Source organism: Mus musculus, chromosome 10 (genome assembly GCF_000001635.26).
Source record: "Mus musculus strain C57BL/6J chromosome 10, GRCm38.p6 C57BL/6J".
Classification (NCBI taxonomy): domain Eukaryota; kingdom Metazoa; phylum Chordata; class Mammalia; order Rodentia; family Muridae; genus Mus; species Mus musculus.
The window spans coordinates 95,814,818-95,822,402 of record NC_000076.6 but is presented as its reverse complement, the minus strand read 5'-3'; the positions used below and the strand labels follow the sequence as shown (position 1 = coordinate 95,822,402).

At 40.7% G+C, this 7,585-nt stretch overlaps 1 long non-coding RNA gene across 1 annotated transcript in view; it reads right to left on the bottom strand.

Annotated features, from left to right (window-relative positions):
- The window catches only part of Gm33377, a 79,491-nt gene extending 74,409 nt beyond the window's left edge, over window positions 1–5,082 (bottom strand). The window contains exon 1 of the long non-coding RNA XR_380700.2: window positions 3,898–5,082. This is a non-coding gene — a long non-coding RNA (predicted gene, 33377). The remainder of the gene's footprint in view (window positions 1–3,897) is intronic.
- Between the last annotated feature and the right edge of the window lie 2,503 nt (window positions 5,083–7,585).

Sequence of the window (7,585 nt, the reverse complement as noted above, 5' to 3'; positions counted from 1 at the left end):
AATAAAAAAAAAAGTGTGGTTCCTGCATTTGAATGGCAGAAGAATCTAAAAATACCTCAGCGTATTCAAAGTTGGCTTGCTTGTCATGTTATTTTACATTAAAATAATAAATGTGTAAGTTGAGAAATAAAAGTGAAGGGAGCTGTAATACTTCCTGCTATTAATATCCTGTCTTTCTTCCTAGAAACACACAGTTCCCTCCGTCTCTCTTCTGATTTTTGAAAATGATTATTACTGAATTTACCTGCACACATGTGAACTTCCCCACTTGTAATTTTTAAGCCAGTCCTCTTCATGCCAGCAGATGATTTTTTTTTCTGGGAGTTGAGAGGAGAGATGACAACAAACTGTATATACCAGACCCTTAATATATTACATCCTTTCTGTAAACATAACATAAAGCCCACCCATCACTCCTACTTCATATAGTAGGAGACCAAGGCTAACAGGCACTAAATGACGTGCACACAGCTACCTGGGTATTTAAGACTTTAACTCATTACTGACACACCCAAAATGTGTTACTTTTTACCTACAGCAAAAACAGAAGAGCGAGCTGTTCATGGACATTAAGTGTGAATTAGCTTCGTTAGTTAATCCCTGGTCAATGAATAAGCAATGCACAGCTTGTCTACATTTCTGTCTGTTTCCTTCCATTTGGGAAATGGTACTCCAACAGTGTGCAGCTAACACAAGGTAAAGTTTGATTATAAGCCACAATGACCGATTTCAATCAAAAGTCAGATGTCATCGGATCCACCAAAAGGCCCTTTTTAGTATCCTCTATACAAGGCCAACAAAGCTGTTTAAAAAAAAATTACCTTTTAATTTTTTTAATTAGGTATTTTCTTCATTTACATTTCAAATGCTATCCCAAAAAGTCCCCTAGACCCCCCCCCAACTCCCCTACCCACCCACTCTCACTTCTTGGCCCTGGCATTCCTCCGTACTGAGGCATATAAAGTTTGCAAGACCAAGGGACCTCTCTTCCCAATGATGGCCGACTAGGCCATCTTCTGCTACATTTGCAGCTAGAAACACGGGATCTGGGGGTACTGGTTAGTTCATATTGTTGTTCCACATATAGGGTTGCAGACCCCTTTAGCTCCTTGGGTGCTTTCTCTAGCTCCTCCATTGGGGGCCCTGTGTTCCATCCAATAGCTGACTGTGAGCATCCACTTCTGTGTTTGCCAAGTCCCAGCATAGCCTCACAAGAGACTGCTATATCAGGGTCCTTTTTAATTTTTAATACAGGAATGGGCATGTGGCCTAGCAGGCCTTGGGTTTAATCACTAGTGCCACATAAACCAGGGATGGTGGCTCCTGCCTGTAACCAGAGCACTCAAAATGTAGAAGCGAGAGGACTGGAAGTTCATGTCATCCTTTGTTACCCAGTGAGCTCAAAGCCAGTCTGTGTTTGAGACTTGGTCTCAAAGGGAAAATAAAATGCTTCGAACTTTCCCCAGTCTTAGACATCTCTTCTAAAAGTTACAGAATGCATGATTTCCTATTAACGCATCCAGATGGTACCAATTGCTAGTAATAGAAAACTCAAAGAAGCTTAGAAATGAGGCTTACTATCTTATATAGAAAGACATGTAGAAACAGGGAAGTCAGAGCTAGTGAATTGAGTATCTCTGTGATGTGACCAGGACATACAATTCTCATAGCTTGCCTCTCCACCATTCCCATGTACAATGGCTTGTCTTTTTGTTTTTGTTTTTTTCTTTTTTGGTTTTTGAGACAGGGTTTCTCAGTATAGCCCTGGATGTCCTAGAACTCATTCTGTAGACCAGGGTAGCCTCAAACTTAGAAATCAGCATGGCTTGTCTTTTTAAGGTAGGCCTTTGTAAAGATCCCATGATAGCTGCTCCAGACAGCACTCACACCCAAACAATTAGATGGAAAAGGGATTTCTTGTCTTGGGAATTCTACTAAGATAAAGCATCTATTATTCCAGGCCCAGCAAACAGTGGCCACCTGGGAACTCACACAGCATACAGAAATGCCAACAAACAAATAAATAAACAACACAACACAACAATAAAACAAAACAAAAAACAATAAAAACAAAACAAACAAAACAAATCAGTAAAAACAAAAACCCCAACTATTTAGCACATTTATACATTTGAAGTCTCTGCCTCTATTAGGAGGTCATTGTCCAAAGCAAATTCCACAGTAAAACCTGCAGTTGAGGACAGGGACCCACGTTAAGGGTACAGATTTTATGTTCATTCAGGGAGTCTGGAATCAGACTTGAGAAATCTAGCTTCTGCCTGTAGTTGTATTAGAGAGAAACCTATGAGTGTGTCATCCTTAGGAACAGAATAAGGAATACTGGCAATCTTTCCTGATTTAGTGTTTTATCCGGAGTGTGTGAGTGCATCTATTTCTTCCCTTTGGTTGTAAGCTACTTGAGTTCATGGACTGTATTTAATAATCTTCATCCCTTCAACATCCACTATCATATTCAGAAGAGAGTAGGAGCTAAGAAACGTTTAATGAGAAGGAGTGTGAACTAGTTAGCAGATCCAACATATTCTTACACAAAGCACAGATCAGCTGTGGATTTGTGGGTGTGTGGGTCATCTCCCAATGACTTGAACCCAGTTTTCTGCCATCTTGTTGCACTTCTACCTCCAACTTGTGTCTGCACACAGGAGACAGGAGGTGATGCTGTGCTAGGTAAATCTCCCCTTTTCTGTGTAGTGATTGTGATAGGATTGTTAACTGAACAATCTGACCAAGGAACAAGGAAGATCTCAGGCTTGGACAGGCAAAATATGACAGCCATCAGGCCACAGTGATTAAGGTATGCAAATAAATGACAGACGCCCTGAATCATTTCAGTAAGAATTAGTAAAAAACAGTCATTCATACCTCTAATCTCAGTGCTAAAGCAGGGGGATTGCTATGAGTTCAAAGCTAGCTTGGGCTTCATAACAAGACCTTGTCTCAAAAAAAAAAAAAATCCAAGAAGAATGATTGAATTTCTTAAAGAACAATGCTTTCTCTCTCTCTGATATTTATTTTGTTCTCTGTCTCTCTCTCTCTCTCTCTCTCTGTGTGTATGTGTGTGTGTGTGTGTGTGTCCTCAGAGGTTAGAGTAAGGTGCTAGTTCCCCTGAAGCTGAGCAACAGGTAAGTTATAGTTATAAGACACTGACTTGGGTGCTGGGAATCGAACTAAGGTCCTCTGAGTAGGAGCAAGTTCTCTTAACCGTTAAACCATCCAGGTCCCACCAAAGACCTCTTGATGGGAAAAGCAGAAATAAAGAGGAGCTTGGTTCAGTTGAAGCTTGGGCTTACTTTCTTTTTTTCCTCTCTATCTTGGCATCATAGTCTAATTAAAATGAGGCTAACATAATAATAACGATGATGATGATGATGACAACAACAAATAAAATTCAACTAACAGAGAGAGAGAAGCTCTGAGAGAGAAACTGGGTCCCATGACATCATCAGTCCTGAAGCAGATCTCATATTATGTGGACCAACAAATATTGTTTCAGAGTTGGCAGAGTCCGGTACTTACAACCAAGAGCCTGGTTATTACTGTTCCAATGTTATTTGGGATGGATGGGATCACGTGAGGGGACAAAACCTAGATGAGCCTGAAAGGAAACTAAGAATTAGAAGAGGAAGAGGCAGGTTTGTGTTAGTGGTTTTTTAACCCCAGATCACAACCAAGCCAGAAACAGAAGGTGATGTGTTGCATGGAAAATAGCCTGTTGGCAAAGGATTGGTGAATATCTGAAACTGGGTGATAAGTACAAAGAGGGCTTTAGGCTTAGTAATCTCTCTCTCTCTCTCTCTCTCTCTCTCTCTCTCTCTCTCTCTCTCTCTCTCTCTCACTTGTATCTTATTTTTAATCACCAAATTAAAATGTCCCTACCTTAGCATATCATGGTATTGGCATTTTCAGAATAACCAGTACTGCAGAGTCACGACAGTCCAGACGGCCATGGTGGTCTGCCTTCTCTGGGCGTCCAGTTTCTTGAAATGCTTGAATTCAGTACTTTAGCCCAAGATACACCGAATGCATATGAACTCTTTATAAATGTACGGAGCCCTGTGTGACTTGGCTGCTGAAAGACAGAAGCTGAGACAGTGTGTCTGTCCTCATGGATTCACTATAGATGAGACTGTCCTGTTGGCAGGTGCCCTACAGGTATCCCCTCCCCACTCCTGACAAGAGTCACTCTGACATCTCTGGTTCCAGAGGGATTGTTCTGGTTTGCAAAGTGACAGCAGGCTCTGCACTAAACTGATCATTTGAGCAAACAGTACAAAGTCAGGAGCCACGGGATGGTAAGTTTTACCAATAGGAACTGTGTGACAGCCAAATGGTGGCTCTGGGGAGGCTGCCAGACGAGCAATCACAGGAGAGAGAGGGCAAGCTGCAGCTGCTGCAGCACAGACAACCTGAGAGGTCCCTGTGAAAGGGGACGTCTGTCCCATCAGCTCCACACAAAAGACAAAGCAGAGTGCTTCTTTACAACATGGGAAAGAAATGTGACTTCAAGTAGTGCTCTGGGTAGGCAGCCTATTGAGAAATAGGTGGTGCCTTCCCCTGGCCCGTGCTTTGAATAATTGACTAAAATGTGAGACCCGTGGGTCAAGGGCTCTGCTGTGCTCAGCTCTGCGCCCAGGCTGCCTGTGCTTAAAGGCCAGCTCCCCCATTTGCTTCTTCCTTGCTTCACCACTGCCTGCTTACCCATAGAAGGGGGATGTCAATGGCCAAGCAGAAATGGACAACTACCCTATGCTTTCGTGTATGTAAGCAGCTCAGAATCTGCAAGGTCACAAAAAAGGGAAGCAGAATAGAGGTTTCAGGGGCCAGGGAGTGGGACAGGAAATGAGGGGTGGTTGCTTAATGAGCAGAAAAGTTTCTGCTTGGAACGTCGGCAAAGTGCTAGCAGTGAACAGTTGTGATGGCTGCAAAACAATACATGCTTAATACAGTGGATTATAAATGTTAAAATGGAAACAGTTGTAAGCATTGTCATACATAGAGATACCTTTGTGACACACATGTGTGTATGTATATATATGTACGCACATATGTTTATATAGGTATACATAGGAACATATATGTATATACATATATGTCCACACACATATATATGTGTACATATATGTGAACACATATATGTATGTATATATGTATGCATGTGTATACATATGTACATATACACACATGTATGTGTGCATACACATATGTTATGCGTGTATATATATACATATATATCCATTTCTTTAAAATAAGATATTTTTCTACAAATCTAATGTTGAACAGAGTGATTATCTACAATATAATCAATGCTGTGTGACTTGGGTGGAGGACGTTAGAAAGCCGGTGGAAACTATTGGTCTTGGAATCCCCACTGAGGGTGGTGGAGGTGGAAGGATGGGGATGTCAGGAGACTGATAATGTTCTCTCCCTTCACTAAGGAGCTGCTTGTCTGATTGTGTGGACTTTTAGAATATGAGTTGTCATTTTATATATATATATATATATATATATATATATATATATATACATATATATATATATATATATATATATATATATATATATACGTATACATACATACATATGTGTGTTCACATATATGTACACATATATGTGTGTGTGGACATATATGTATATACATATATGTTCCTATGTATACCTATATAAACATATGTGCATACATATATACATACATATATGTGTTCACATATATGTACACACACACACACACACACATATATATATATACATATACATATATATACATATACATATACATATATATATATATATATATATATATATATATATATATATATATACTAAAAATTACCCTTCAGTCTCCCAATAACCTGTGTGACTGTGATAGTACTGTTCTACTTAGAGAGATGATGTTAGTGTCTAATGAGTTAGAGAGAGAACACTCTTAGACCTGGACCTGGACCAGACTGTCTCAGACCCTGGATCAACAGGAATTTCCAGGAGCAAACAGATACAGTTTATCTTAAGCAGATTTCCATGGTATAGATAGTTAAGTCATATTGACACAGGTGGTCTCGATTCTAAATCCAAATCTCTACGTTATGCTGATGGCAGATGTCATAGTGATTAAGATAGGAATGCCTAATTTCTGCAGCTGCTATTAGGACTTCCGAGATCATGGTTCTGACACACATCAAGGATAAATAATCAGTGACCTAACGGCATTATCCCTGTTCATTTACTTTGAAAGGTAAGATGAAAGTAGCTAGAAACTCTCATGTCCCTCAACCTTTCAAAATTAGTCTTGGTAAATTATAGAGCAAAAGAAAAAGCTTCACCCTGGGTAAATAACTCAGTAGCAGAGGACTTGCCTTCCGTGCATGGCTTACTGGGAGGCAGGGAATACCAGTAAGCCATGACTTCCGGCTTCAGGAGCTGGTTGCTGCAGGAACTCACACTTACAAGGAAAGAGGGATTAAAAACTAAAAGTGCAGAGACCTCAATGCTTTGATCCTAACTGGCTGCTTGTTTGCATTTCTTCAAGTACTCCTGAGTAGCTTCCCTAAGCCGCACATCTTAGGAAGACAAATCTCTCACACATGCAGAGAGCCTGCTTATTCACTATGTGTGCTGCTGGTTCAATTAGCAAAGATTTTTCATAAGAAGAAGCTAAACCTGTCCGGTCTCTGCACAAGCTCCATGGATGTGCTTGAACAGTGTCTGACCTGACTGTTATATCATTACAAAAAAAGAAAAAAAAAAGAAAGAAATTACTATTACCCTGAGTAATGGAAGGTGTTGTGGCTACACTTTCCATGGCTGTGACAGAGCATCTGACACAACAATGTCAGAGAGGGAAGATCTATTGTGGCTCATGGATTCTGGGGTGTTAGTCCATTCTTGTGGGAAGGCACAGCAAAGCAGAGGGACTCACAATGTGGTGGCCAGGAAGGAGAGATGGGGTGGTGGTGGTGGTGGTGGTGGTGGTGGTGGTGGTGAGAGAGAGAGAGAGAGAGAGAGAGACAGACAGACAGACAGAGACAGACAGAGACAGACAGAGACAGACAGAGACAAAGACAGACAAAGAAAGACAGACAAGAGACAGACAGACAGACAGACAGACACTGCCTATCCCTGCACTAATTGACTTCTTCCTCTTGCATTCCATCTGAGTACCCAGCCTATTCTTTGACAATTTCATACAAGTTAGACTGTGCTTTTAAAGATGTCATAGCATGTCAACTCCAAGACAGCTGTGGTCTTGGCAAACACACAGTAGATGTATGCACTTAGCCAATGAGTGAAATAATGAAGACAGACAGACATTCATTATTTATTGCCTCAATTGACCTGAACGTTTACATTATTATGCTATTTCCAACTGGTTGAGCTGTTAAAAGGCTTTCCTAAGCAGATGGAGTTCCATCTCTGCACTTGTTTATAATCACAAACATCTCTCTCTCTCTCTCTCTCTCTCTCTCTCTCTCTCTCTCTCTCTCTCTCTCTCTCTCTCTTTCTCTCTCTGGCATCATTTTTGAGTGTATACACAGGTCTTCTTACTTGAGTTGTAACCAGCCTACCATTT